The sequence below is a fragment of the Procambarus clarkii genome, chromosome 25 (assembly GCF_040958095.1).
Source record: "Procambarus clarkii isolate CNS0578487 chromosome 25, FALCON_Pclarkii_2.0, whole genome shotgun sequence".
Taxonomy (NCBI): domain Eukaryota; kingdom Metazoa; phylum Arthropoda; class Malacostraca; order Decapoda; family Cambaridae; genus Procambarus; species Procambarus clarkii.
The window spans coordinates 4,281,937-4,297,284 of record NC_091174.1 but is presented as its reverse complement, the minus strand read 5'-3'; positions in this window follow the sequence as shown (position 1 = coordinate 4,297,284).

The window sequence follows — 15,348 nt, the reverse complement described above, 5'->3', positions numbered from 1 at the left end:
TTGTACTAGCGAGAGGGTACTGGGGAATTGAGTTAGGTTTTGTACTAGCGAGAGGGTACTGGGGTATTGAGTTAGGTTTTGTACTAGCGAGAGGGTACTGGGGTATTGAGTTAGGATTTGTACTAGCGAGAGGGTACTGGGGTATTGAGTTAGGGTTTGTACTAGCGAGAGGGTACTGGGGTATTGAGTTAGGATTTGTACTTGCGAGAGGGTACTGGGGTATTGAGTTACGATTTGTACTAGCGAGAGGGTACTGGGGTATTGAGTTAGGTTTTGTACTAGCGAGAGGGTACTGGGGTATTGAGTTAGGATTTGTACTAGCGAGAGGGTACTGGGGAATTGAGTTAGGTTTTGTACTAGCGAGAGGGTACTGGGGTATTGAGTTAGGATTTGTACTAGCGAGAGGGTACTGGGGTATTGAGTTAGGATTTGTACTAGCGAGAGGGTACTGGGGAATTGAGTTAGGTTTTGTACTAGCGAGAGGGTACTGGGGTATTGAGTTAGGATTTGTACTAGCGAGAGGGTACTGGGGAATTGAGTTAGGTTTTGTACTAGCGAGAGGGTACTGGGGTATTGAGTTAGGATTTGTACTAGCGAGAGGGCACTGGGGTATTGAGTTAGGATTTTGTACTAGCGAGAGGGCACTGGGGTATTGAGTTAGGATTTTGTACTAGCGAGAGGGTACTGGGGTATTGAGTTAGGATTTTGTACTAGCGAGAGGGTACTGGGGTATTGAGTTAGGATTTTGTACTTGCACTAACAAAGACCAAACAGAAACAAATTCGTATAATAATGGTAGAGCTGAAAAAAATGGAATCAATTAATAATATGAGAATAAATGACATTACATTGACGAAGCTACTAAACCTATACATTTATCAATTACTGGTAACAGTATTATATTACTCTTTAGAAAAAAAATGTAAAAAAAAAAAAGTTTACAATTAAAAAAAAGTTATATAAATTTACATTACAAAATAAAACAGCGGGATAGAATACAAAAAATGAACAGAATATGTAATTTATTTCACCAAAAATATCTGTTATTTCAAAATGAACACCTGCCGTGATCACCCTCAGCTTGAATAACATTAACAGTAGTGTTCTCTTGTTCACAGAATGTTCCTGGAGAGTGAACTGAACGTGTCGAACGCTAATAACTAGACAGGTAAGAATACACCTCTCAAGGTGTTCCAGTTACCTTCCCATGAGTGTGTGTGTATGTGTGTGTGTGTGTGTGTGTGTGTGTGTGTGTGTGTGTGTGTGTGTGTGTGTGTGTGTGTGTGTGTGTGTGTGTGTGTCACACACACACTCACAGTCATGTGTAAAATCACACACACAGGCATGTGTGTGTGATTTAAAACCACGTTCATGACATGACAAGTTCATGAGTTCATGACAATCATGTACATCAGACAGGTGTGTTTTTACCAGACATGTGCGTATGGTGCATATGTGTATCATGGGTGTATGTCAGCTAACGTGTATATGCAAAGAAAGTGCGTATGTCCGCCATGTTTGCATGCCAGTCATCTGTGCATGCTAGCTCCATTGTTAATACAAGTTCATTTTGTTAAATGGCTATTTTCCGGGTTATACCAGTGGACATACCCGTCTCGTGGGTATACCAACTTAGACTGTACCAGCCCCTACACGATATACGAGCTGCTAGGTCGTGGCTATCCTTAAGATAACCTGTGTGTGTTATCTTAAGGTCGTGTCCACCCTTAAGAGAAAGCAGGCAGGCGTGATGAATATGTTTCCAGGAGAATGTGAAGTCTTAGTTGGGGCTCGGAAGATGGACGTGAGAGGAGAGAGGGAGAGGAGAGAGGGAGAGGAGAAAGGGCTAGGGGAGGGAAAACAGGAGCAGAACACGAAAATGAGCATCACTTGAGAATGAACCATGTAGGTTCGAAACGTTGTGTGTGTAACGAAAATGAGACAGAAAAGATAGAGAATGGGAAGGAGAAAAAATGAAAGATAGAAAAAAAATTAAGAGAGAATTAAGAAGGCAGAATTAAGAGAGAATATATGTATACGGAGAATGGAAGAACCAGGTGGAAAAGAGATAGGAGAAGAGAGGAATGTTAAAAAGAAGATAGTATTTTATCTCTAAAATAAGTTTTTATTTTTTCCAAATTTGTTCATTTAGACGCAAATAGAGTTCAGTAAAGTCAGGTGATGGTAGGCGAGGACTACTATATCGAGCCGTTCAGTAAAGTCAGGTGGTGGGAGGCGGGGACTGCTATATCGAGCCGTTCAGTAAAGTCAAGTTGTGGTAGACGAAGACTGCTATATCGAGCCGTTCAGTAAAGTCAGGTTGTGGCAGGCGAGGACTGCTATATCGAGCCATTCAGTAAAGTCAGGTTGTGGTAGGCGAGGACTGCTATATCGAGCCGTTCAGTAAAGTCAAGTTGTGGTAGGCGAGGACTGCTATATCGAGCCGTTCAGTAAAGTCAGGTTGTGGCAGGCGAGGACTGCTATATCGAGCCGTTCAGTAAAGTCAAGTTGTGGTAGACGAAGACTGCTATATCGAGCCGTTCAGTAAAGTCAGGTTGTGGCAGGCGAGGACTGCTATATCGAGCCGTTCAGTAAAGTCAGGTTGTGGTAGGCGAGGACTGCTATATCGAGCCGTTCAGTAAAGTCAAGTTGTGGTAGGCGAGGACTGCTATAGCGAGCCGTTCAGTAAAGTCAGGTTGTGGTAGGCGAGGACTGCTATATCGAGCTGTTCACCGCAAAGCAATCAGGGCCTGACTGTTTCATGAGCGTTTACGCTTTTCAGCGGGTGAAGCCGCGTATAATCAGCTGCATTACGACCAGTAAAGATAAACGATGCCGCTCGATTATACCAGCGATACCGAATTATAGCCGCGACGGCCGAATTATAGCCGCGACGGCCGAATTATAGAGCTGGATGGAGCGAGGCGACGATAATGAACACAAACCAATGTGGAATTTAGTTGGCTGTACCGTGTGGGGGGGGGGGGAGTAAGTCAATCAAGCTGACTATACTGGCAAGCACAAATAATTAGCACATGGTTAGCAAATCAACACAAGCAAAAGTAACTTCATTCCTGTACACACTTTTCTTGAGATACCAACGACGTCGGCAAGAATTGTTGCGAATATAGACATCTTAACTATCATTCGGTTGTATATATCTGTAATTCAGTTAAAGAAAACGGTTTGTCCTAACAAATAGGAGAGTTATTACCTTTATATTGAGCTTATGTGACATATATATATATATATATATATATATATATATATATATATATATATATATATATATATATATATATATATATATATATATATATATAATCTTTGGACAACACCCACCAGTGGGACTCGAACCCAGAAAGCACAACTACCTTCCAGTAGCTGGCATAACTAGTATGCTTTAACCCACTACACCATCAGACCTTAAGGTCTGATGGTGTAGTGGGTTAAAGCATACTAGTTATGCCAGCTACTGGAAGGTAGTTGTGCTTTCTGGGTTCGAGTCCCACTGGTGGGTGTTGTCCAAAGATTATTAATCTTCCCTTGTGGTTTATGCAAGTATAGGCTTATATATATATATATATATATATATATATATATATATATATATATATATATATATATATATATATATATATATATATTTACCATGTGAATTTTGGTCAAGAGTGGGAGCCATACTGGCTAACTTCTTAGTCTTACCTTAATCCTCACTATCTTCACTTAATCTTCACAACAATATAAATTGTGACTATATATATATATATATATATATATATATATATATATATATATATATATATATATATATATATATATATATATATATATATATATATATAAAAACACCTACATTATTATATATATATAAAAACACCTACATTATATATATATATATATATATATATATATATATATATATATATATATATATATATATATATATATATATATATATATATATATATATATATATATATATATTGTCTCTTCACACACCTTTTCTACTACCTAGGACCTCTCCTACCTCTAGGGAGGGACGCTGAATATTGTCTTCACCAGCGGCTCTTCCTAAATGTCTCTTTTCTTCCCCCCTCTCCTTCCTTTATTGCCCCTCCCTCACTTCCCTGTCTGTTTTCTTCCCGCGCGGTGCTCCTCGTCATTAATCACCGTCAGACCTGACCTCTGACTGCAGCATATTCACTGCAGGGTTCGACCCCCACAAACAAAGTAACTACAACGTTACTTAATCTGCTGTTCCTTTGGTGGAACATTGTATCAAAGTATTAAGAAAACGTTTTTTGCTGCATTGTATGTGTGATGAAGCTGGTCCACGTATCCAGTGGTGCATTAACCCCAGGATACATGGTACTATGTGTCTCATGTATCATCCTTATCCTTACTTTGTTTATAATGTCTCAGTATTCCACACTCCCTGACGTGATTAGATTTTTTTTGGTATCTCACAGGCACTTAGACTATATATTTCTAGCTCATTCTTGGGGTTTAATGTCTCATAAATTGTAATTATCCTTGACTTTGTATCCTTGCTCTAAATACGATTTTATATTTTTTGTTGTTATTTTACATTTGTACTTTTACTCGGCTATTCTCGCTCCTGGCTTGTCTACTTTTCTCATCACGCCCTTTCTATCCCTCTCATTCCGGACTCTATCCCCATCCCCCCCCTTCTCTTCACTCCTAGCCCTCACTATCCCCTCGCTGTGTCCCCTCGTCCTGGTCTGCACCTTGTCATTTATATGAAGACATGTATTGACAAAACCCCCCTCACTTGGTGGCCCTATTTTAGAGACGTCTGGCCATTCCACCCTCCCCTCCCATCTCCCTCTCACTCAGAGCCCACCCTCTCACTCAGAGACCACCCTGTCACTCAGAGACCACCCTCCCACTCAGAGCTCACCCTCTCACTCAGAGACCACCCTCTCACTCAGAGTCCACCCTGTCACTCAGAGACCACCCTGTCACTCAGAGACCACCCTGTCACTCAGAGCCCACCCTCTCACCCACCATCCACACTCTCACTTACCATCCGTCCTCTCATCCACTGCCCTCTCATTCGTCTGTATACATTCCGGCCGGTCCAGGGGGAGCCGGTCGGCCGAGCGGACAGCACGCGGGACTTGTGATCCTGTGGTCCTGGGTTCGATCCCAGGCGCCGGCGAGAAACAATGGGCAGAGTTTCTTTCACCCTATGCCCTTGTTACCTAGCAGTAAAATAGGTACCTGGGTGTTAGTCAGCTGTCACGGGCTGCTTCCTGGGGGTGGAGGCCTGGTCGAGGACCGGGCCGCGGGGACACTAAAAAGCCCCGAAATCATCTCAAGATAACCTCAAGATATTCCCTTTTTGATCTTTTGTTTCCATCTACACACTGAGTTTATCGTTATTCTACCAATCGTCTTTTCCAATTTTGTGCTTATACTCTTATACTCTCTCTCTCTCTCTCTCTCTCTCTCTCTCTCTCTCTCTCTCTCTCTCTCTCTCTCTCTCTCTCTCGCTCTCTCTCTCTCTCTCTCTCTCTCTCTCTCTCTCTCTCTCTCTCTCTCTCTCTCTCTCTCTCTCTCTCTCTCTCTCTCTCTCTCTCTCTCTCTCTCTCTCTCTCTCTCGCTCCCTGTCCAATAGAGGACTGATTTAATAACCTCGAGTGGACCTCGAAGGGTGTCGGCCCTTGTGGATTTGTTCAGGGTCAATGAGACTGACCTCCACTCGCCTATGACAACCCTCTCCCCCACAACTCCCACCACTTACAGATGCAGACGATGAGACACAATAACGTGGCTGAAGATATGATGACCAAACCACATATAAAAGATGGAGAAGCAACGATCGGTCCGTCCTGGACCATTATCAAGTCGAAACGCCGTCGTTTCTCCATTTTTTGATGTGTGGTTTGGTCATTCCACTAGTTACCCTGCAAAGTTTATTGAGACTAGCCCTTAGCGTCTGGCCTCTAACTTGTGGTATAGACAAGCAGGCATATTATTTAATATATATATATATATATATATATATATATATATATATATATATATATATATATATATATATATATGTCGTACCTAATAGCCAGAACGCACTTCTCAGCCTACTATTCAAGGCCCGATTTGCCTAATAAGCCAAGTTTTCATGAAATAATGTTTTTTCGTGTACCTAACCTACCTAACCTAACCTAACCTAGCTTTTTTTGGCTACCTAACCTAACCTTACCAATAAATATAGGTTAGGTTAGGTTAGGTAGGGTTGGTTAGGTTCGGTCATATATCTACGTTAATTTTAACTCCAATAAAAAAAATTGACCTCATACATAGACAAAAGGGTTGCTTTATCATTTCATAAGAAAAAAATTATAGTAAATATATTAATTCAGGAAAACTTGGCTCATTAGGCAAATTGGGCCTTGAATAGTAGGCTGAGAAGTGAGTTCTGGCTACTAGGTACGACATATATATATATATATATATATATATATATATATATATATATATATATATATATATATATATATGTCGTACCTAGTAGCCAGAACGCACTTCTCAGCCTACTATGCAAGGCCCGATTTGCCTAAAAAGCCAAGTTTTCCTGAATTTATATATTTTCTCTTATTTTTTTCTTATGAAATGATAAAGCTACCCATTTCATTATGTATGAGGTCATTTTTTTTTATTGGAGTTAAAATTAACGTAGATATATGACCGAGCCTAACCAACCCTACCTAACCTAACCTAACCTATCTTTATAGGTTAGGTTAGGTTAGGTAGCCGAAAAAGTTAGGTTAGGTTAGGTTAGGTAGGTTAGGTAGTCAAAAACACATTAATTCATGAAAACTTGGCTTATTAGGCAAATCGGGCCTTGCATATTAGGCTGAGAAGTGCGTTCTGGCTACTAGGTACGACATATATATATATATATATATATATATATATATATATATATATATATATATATTATATATATATATATATATATATATATATATATATATATATATATATATATATATATATATATTGACAATGTTCAAAAATCAAAATAAAAGTGTTGAAAAATAAACCGGAAAGTAATGTTTTTATGTGGTCGAGGGAGTCCGCAAATAGGAATAGGGTAAAGAAAAGCCCAAGAGTAAGTTAAGGAAGACCCAAGAGCCCACTGTACTGTGTCTAATCACCCAATAATCAAATCTGGTTAACACTCTCGCTCCTCATCACATCTGGTTACCTTAGAGAGAGAGAGAGAGAGAGAGAGAGAGAGAGAGAGAGAGAGAGAGAGAGAGAGAGAGAGAGAGAGAGAGAGAGAGAGAGATAGTTCACGTTCCACGCCTCTCCTTTTAGGCCGGTGGGACTCAACAACTTTTTTGGGGGGTTTGGACAAAAATGTGGACAGCATCTTTCTCCGAGTCCCATCTTCCCAACTTCTTTTTTCCTCGGCCGAGGTTTTTTTCGGTGTAAGTTTTATCCCGTTGAGGTGACGAGGTTCTTCCTCACCGCTCGTCACCCAGAGATTGGCAGCTGGTTCACTCACACGAATTACAACTGGCTCACTAGGACGATTACAGTGGTCGCTGGTTCACCGGCCTAGGATAAAGTGGTGTGTAGATGGTGTTGACAAGGACGCTGCCATCTTTATCGTCCGGTCAAGGACGCTGCCATCCCCCACCGTCCTGTCAAGGGCGCTGCCATTTCCACAAGCGGTGGCTGAGTGGTTGCAGTACTGGATTGCTAATGGGCCTGGAGGCCCTGGCTCACCGGGGTCGAATCCTTCACGGATCAAGAGATGCATGTTGGATATTATATATATATATATAATATCCCAAATATATACATGCTCACACAAATATTTACACATACACTAACATACACATATACACACACACACCAAGACACTACAAGATAACTAGGAAGAATCGTAGTCAAACTACAACAATGAACTAACAAAAGAAAATATACAACCTTCAAAATTATATTTGATTACGATTCTTGCAAATTGTGTTATGCCAAACTTTTGGTATGACGAGTTTACCGCCTGAGAATAAAACAAAAAGTTTTACAATTTAATGAAGACAATACTGTGAGGTGAGGACTTTTGTTTCACCGTGTCGTGTGTGGTTGAGGAGACTAAGATAGACCTTACACTACACTACACTACACTACACCACACCACACTACACTACACTACACTACACTACACTACACTACACTACACTACACTACACTACACCACACTACACTACTTCATTAATTTGTCCATTTAGATAGACCTTGATACAGCTCTTTTGGGCAGTCACAAAGATGGCATAACTAGCTGTAACTAACAGAATAATCTCTCTCTCTCTCTCCCTCTCTCTCTCTCTCTCTCTCTCTCTCTCTCTCTCTCTCTCTCTCTCTCTCTCTCTCTCTCTCTCTCTCTCTCTCTCTCTCTCTCTCTCTCTCTCTCTCTCTCCACGTTTCCACTTCTCTTTTTATTTATTCAGTCTCTCTCGGTTTATTTTCTCTTCTTTCTTCTACTGTTAAATTCACCAGTCTTCCACTCACTGTAACTTCTCAAGGCGATACAAGGACACATTTTGCGAACCTCTCGGACACATTTTTGAGAGAAAAAATAAGGAGAAATAAGAAAACCTCCGGACACATCTGGGTAGTTCTGCGGCCTCAGGAGCAGTTTATGTTCAAATTCACTCAATTTCGTCCCCCCCAAAAATATATTGCATGTCTGTTTCCGTGGTGGCAAAAACCGATATTCCGATAACTAGCGTGGGTGAGGTAGGAGGAGGAGGAGGAGGAGGGGAATAGGTGAGAGTGAGAGAGAAATTCTCAGGTGTTGATTGAAAGGTGCGTCTGATCTGTTTTAAAGAAAACCCTTGTCTCTGTATTATTAATTCTCTCTCTCTCTCTCTCTCTCTCTCTCTCTCTCTCTCTCTCTCTCTCTCTCTCTCTCTCTCTCTCTCTCTCTCTCTCTCTCTCTCTCTCTCTCTCTCGTAACACACATTAGAGATATGGCTGGCCCTTCATCTGGAAGGCTTGGAAAATTTCTTTACGAGTCAAGTATGTCTTGCTCTTCTGGGAAGGGATAGAATATTTTCTCTTGGGTAAGGGACTACCGGAGGGCCTAGTGATCCTACCTGTACACTAAGATTCACACACACACACACACACACACACACACACACACACACACACACACACACACACACACACACACACACACACACACACACACACACACACACGCTCGATTCTGCAGACACAAAGAGTAAATACTCACACACCGAGTAAATTAAATATATATAATGTATTGTACGGTATATTCCTGAGTATTTATACCCAAGTGTATGTTTCTGTGTATGTGCGAGTCTCGTGTATTATTAACACTATGCAGAAGAAGCAATGGAATGTATTGAAAAGTCTATTTCTATATATAATGTATATATATAATTCTACATATAATGGAATGTATTGAAATATGTATAAAATCACTAACATTAAATTAATGCTAATGATAATAAATCACAACACTAATAGTAATGATAAGAATACTAATACTATTTTTACTACGAATAATAATTACGACAATAATAGAAGAAAATAGTAATTTAAATAATCATATAAACAATATTTATATAAAAATTGCAGCATTCATATAATAGTAGTAACTTTTAAACCATAGTTCTGAACTCACATATATAAGCACCATATAAGCCTCGACTTACCAGCTCACATATATCAAATATCTCACTATTTTCCCCACTTAGAATAAAGAACACGACGAGGGTGGTTTAGTGACATATTGTATGATATAAAAAACTTTAGTCTAAATCATTATGTCGTAATAATTACTGTGTGTGAATAATTTGCATGATAATTGCTAGAGTTTGGATAAGTAGGCAGGAAAAGTGGGTCATGGGGGGTGAAGTTTGAGGGAGTTATCTCTCTCTCTCTCTGTCTCTCTGTCTCTCTCTGTCTCTCTGTCTCTCTGTCTCTCTCTCTCTCTCTCTCTCTCTCTCTCTCTCTCTCTCTCTCTCTCTCTCTCTCTCTCTCTCTCTCTCTCTCTCTCTCTCTCTGTTCCATTTGTTTGTACTACCTCCTCCTCCCACACATGTGTTTGTACCACCTTTCCCATACCTGTTCTCAACCCGTCTCTCCAGATGGCATTGTACCACTTCTTGGAGCAAGCATGGTACTCTTGAAGATCATTAGTATTGGTGGATGAGTTAGTTGATGTCTTAAAACTGCCCACATGCTCCTGTAGTAGAGAGAGAGAGAGAGAGAGAGAGAGAGAGAGAGAGAGAGAGAGAGAGAGAGAGAGAGAGAGAGAGAGAGAGAGAGAGAGAGAGAGAGAGAGAGAGAGACAGACAGAGAGAGAGACAGACAGACAGACAGACAGACAGACAGACAGACAGACAGACAGACAGACAGACAGACAGACAGACAGACAGACAGACAGACATAACCAGCCAGAGACAAAGTATGTGTGTAGCTCTCAGTCAGATGTTAAAAAGACATTCACATTGAAAATCAAAATCAAATAAGATTCTTAAAAATGCAAACATAAAATCATCAATATTTTTGACATAGAAAAAAAACACAGCTTACACGAGTATGAGAATCTTAGCCAGACACTCACAGACAGTTGGAATCCCTCCTCACACCTCCTAATGACATGTTTCTAAGTCCTTTACTAGCAAAGCCTCTAGTAATGAAGGGAGTCGTGCTGGTTAATAAGGCGTCTGAATAAGAGTCGTCCTGGTGCTCAAAGAAAATGTACAAACGATGCTGGGTATAAGGAGCTCTCCTTCCACGCTCCAGCAACCACGAGTCCCAAATATATATATATATATATATATATATATATATATATATATATATATATATATATATATATATATATATATATATATATATATATATATATATATATAAAGTTGTATACTTGACTCTCGTGTTTAGGAGAGTTGTGCCTTAAGCATAGACACTGTGTCTTCCCATATTAACAGGGACTTGATGAAATTAACGTCTAAATGACCCCTCACTTGCTCTAGTGCTCTTGGGAGGTGGTGATCTTTGTGGTATTTAAATACTCCGAAATTACCATCTCTTTTAAGGGTCTGAGCAGGTGGTGGAGAGGGTTAAGGCGTACCTGTTATGCCAGTTGCTGGAAGGCTTCTGTGCTGGCTAGGGTTCGAGTCTCCTGATGGGAAAGTGTTCTAAAGTTATATATATATATATATATATATATATATATATATATATATATATATATATATATATATATATATATATATATATATATATATATATATATATATGACAATGTCAGACCACGGAGGAAAAATGAAACAGGAATTTCCTTAAGTACTTTCGTATATTAATACATCATCAGAAGGAGTCAATATATACAATATAGAAGTATTAATATACGAAAGAACTTAAGGAAATTCCTGTTTCATTTTTCCTCCGTGGTCTGACATTGTCACAATTTTAATCACGTGTTTATTTTCGTGATACACACACACACACACACACACACACACACACACACACATATATATATATATATATATATATATATATATATATATATATATATATATATATATATATATATATATATATATATATATATATATATATATAATGGTGAGCACTGGAGGTCCCAGGACAGAGCCCTGGAGCACTCTACACTCTACTTAGAACTCTGACATAACTCCATTGAAAGTATGTTTCTTGTAATTTAAGTATGCCATTTTTTCAAAGTAGTACAGCTCCTTGTGTATTAAACAATATGCATTATACATTACATGTACTCTGTATTACGTATTTATGTACTATGTAGCTTTCCCTTCATGTGATAGGATAAAATACCTGTGGCCCCGGAGCTCTGTAAAGACACGGATGGAAACTTTGGTGGGAACTTTATTGTTTTAAGATTTAGTGCTTGCATTATCTGGTGAGTTGAAAGTTATCCCATTTGCTGCTTGGTGTTGGGTTCTCCTGAAGGCTGAGACATTGCTCCTTGAAGCTGTTGGGTAATTCGACCAGGTAAGCTCCCTCCTGGTGTGTCTGTGGGGAGTTTTCCACGCGTATAGGGTGGTCCTAGTGTATGTGGGGTAGGCCAGGTGTGTGTGGTGAGTCACTTGTATTCACCTAGTTGTGCTGGCGGGGGTTGAGTTCTGCTCTTTCGGCCCGTCTCTCAACTGTCAATCAATCAACTGTTACTAACAACTAACTAATTCCCCGCCCCACCCAACCCAGGAAGCAGCCCGCAACAGCTATCTAACTCCCAGGTACCTATTTACTGCTAGGTAACTGAGGCATTAGGCTGAAAGAAACTCTGCCTATTTTTTGTTTCTCGCCGGCGCCGGGAATCGAACCCGGCCCACATGATTACGTGCCCAGTGTGCTGTCCACACAGCCACCGGTGCCCCCCACTTGTACCGGTGATCCAGATTCATATAATGAATGAATGCATAACTGTATAATTACACCAGTCAAAATAATGTACTCCAAAAAAAAAAACATACTTCTAACAATTTCAAATTGAAATCCAAATATTCGTATCACAAAATCAATAGATAACGAATAAAAAAAAATTGGCGAAACTATTTAATCCAACAATAACATCAACGGAAAAAATTGTTTATTCAGCCAAGTATTTGAACGGTCATATCACACTCGGACTTTTCCATCCAATATTTTTTCAGAACAACTTCCTATATAAAAAAACACATAAAAAGCGGAATTGAAACCAGAACGTGGAATTAAAAATCCACACGATAGTTGGTAGTTATTAACTCATTGGGTGCAATTAAACAGTAATTAGGGGACGTACGCAGCGCGTTAACCACCTGATTTGCATAAAGTCATTAGTGTAGCTAAACGTGTTTTAAAATATATACAAATATTGTTTAATTTTTTTTTATATAATTTTCATTGCATCTGCTTTTCAAATAATATTCGTTATTACGTGTTTTCGTTAGTCTTAAATAATTGTTTCACTAACAAATAAATTAGAAAAATTGCAAAGGTACAAATTTTTGCAACGAGACTCTCTCAAATTTACGAGGCTAGAAAAGTTATATTAAAAGGAAATTTGATTGCGATATAAAATAGTTAGGGAGATTATCAGAGAAAGATAAATTCTCCTCTATTAATACTAGTTAAATGAGATGACCTAACTGGAAGGTGGAGGCACAGATGTACCACAGATATCTATTAAAATACTTCTTTAGCATAAGAATAGAACGAAAATGCAGCGAACTTGATGAGGAAATAAATGAAGTCAAATCCATTCACAATCTAGAGAGTTAAGCCGGAGTCCAAGAGCTAAACTTTCCTCCTCGTAGACATAAATAGTTGAGAACAATTAGGTAAGCAGATAAAATACTCATACACACACGCACATACACACACACACACACACACACACACACACACACACACACACACACACACACACACACACACACACACACACACACACACACACACACACTCACACACACACACACACACACACACACACACACACACACACACACACTCACACACACACACACACACACACACACACACACACACACACACACACACACCGGGAGACTAATGGAAACACAAGCTCCACCATTGGGATTCTGACAGGTGATGGGAAAAGGATTGTGATCTTGACAATCACAATCCCCCACCCAACAGTAGCAGGCCCCCAGACAGGAATATGATGACAGCAACAAGGCATGTATAGAGGAACTATAGAGGACAGCAACAACAGCTCACAGTATCAGAGCGAAACTGCTGGTCATGGGACGACCTCAATCCAGAGGAGAGGAAGTGACAGCAGAGGAGGTCATGAAACAGCTAACAACACTGAATGTTGCATATCCCGGAGATGCATGGGATGGGACATGAAGAGCAACTGAAGGAACTGAACCTGACGACGTTAGAAAAAAAGTAGGGAACGGGGATCGAGATATGATAGCAACATACAAAATACTTATGGGGGGGCCTGAGAGAGTAGAAATAGACGAAATAGTCACACGGAATACCAACAGAATAAGGGGACATGGATGGAAGCTGAAAACTCAGATGAGTCACAGAGATGTTAGAAAGTGTTCTTTTAGCGTGAGAGTAGTGGGGAAATAGAATAAACTAAAGGAGCACATGGTGGAAGCAAACACTATTCATAGCTTTAAAGCTAAGTATGATAGAGAAGTAGGACAGGAGTCATTGCTTTAAACAACCGAAGACTAGAAAGGCGGGATCCAAGAGCCGACGCTTAATCCTGCAGGCGCAAATAGGTGAGTACACACACACACACACACACATACACACACACACACACACACACACACATTACAAAAAAAACACCTAATGAGTATCTTTGATAAAACCAATGAGTACGTAGGAATCACCCTATGCAACATGAGCACTACAACAAATAACATTGTATCTACTTTGCAACGTATAGTATAGTTTGTAGAGTATTGTATAGTTTACAATGACCTCGACCTATTTGCCCTTTTTTTGTTTACACACTGACTAAAACAGACATCGTTAATTGTTTTTCCTGTAATGAAAATTGTAGTTTGCTGTGATAGTTTGATCACTGTCTCTGAGAAGCTTCGAAGATGGTTTATATGGAACAGTGAGATGAGAACCGGTTTGTTTTTTCTTTTTAGAGGAGAAATGAAGGAAAAGGAGATGATTAGACACGAGGGAAGAAGAGAGAGAGAGAGAGAGAGAGAGAGAGAGAGAGAGAGAGAGAGAGAGAGAGAGAGAGAGAGAGAGAGAGAGAGAGAGAGAGACGGAGAGAGAGAGAGAGAGAGAGAGACGGAGAGAGAGAGAGAGAGAGAGAGAGAGAGAGAGAGAGAGAGAGAGAGAGAGAGAGAGAGAGAGAGAGAGAGAGAGAGAGAGGAGACACAAAGGAGGAAATGGAACAGAGGCAAATAATCGGACAGAGAGATATCAAAATCTCTGCAACCAGTTACCACTACCATAACAACCACCACCGCAACTACCATCGTAACTACCACCACCATAACTACCACCACCATCATTAACCACCTCCCTCTGCTACCAGTATCCGGTGTCTGTTCCCACTCCAGCGTTCCTAAGCTCTCTCCATTACTGTTTAGCATTGCAAAGTGTTCACTAATGGAGTGGTTCTGTACTTTAGCTCCGTACAGCCCTTGGTTCACTGTAGCGCACTGGACACCCTGTGGTTCACTATTCATCCTATGGTTCACTGTGTGTGTAAGAGAGAGAGAGAGAGAGAGAGAGAGAGAGACGTTTTATCGTAATATTTGACTGATATCTCCATGTTAATCAAGTTATAACTCA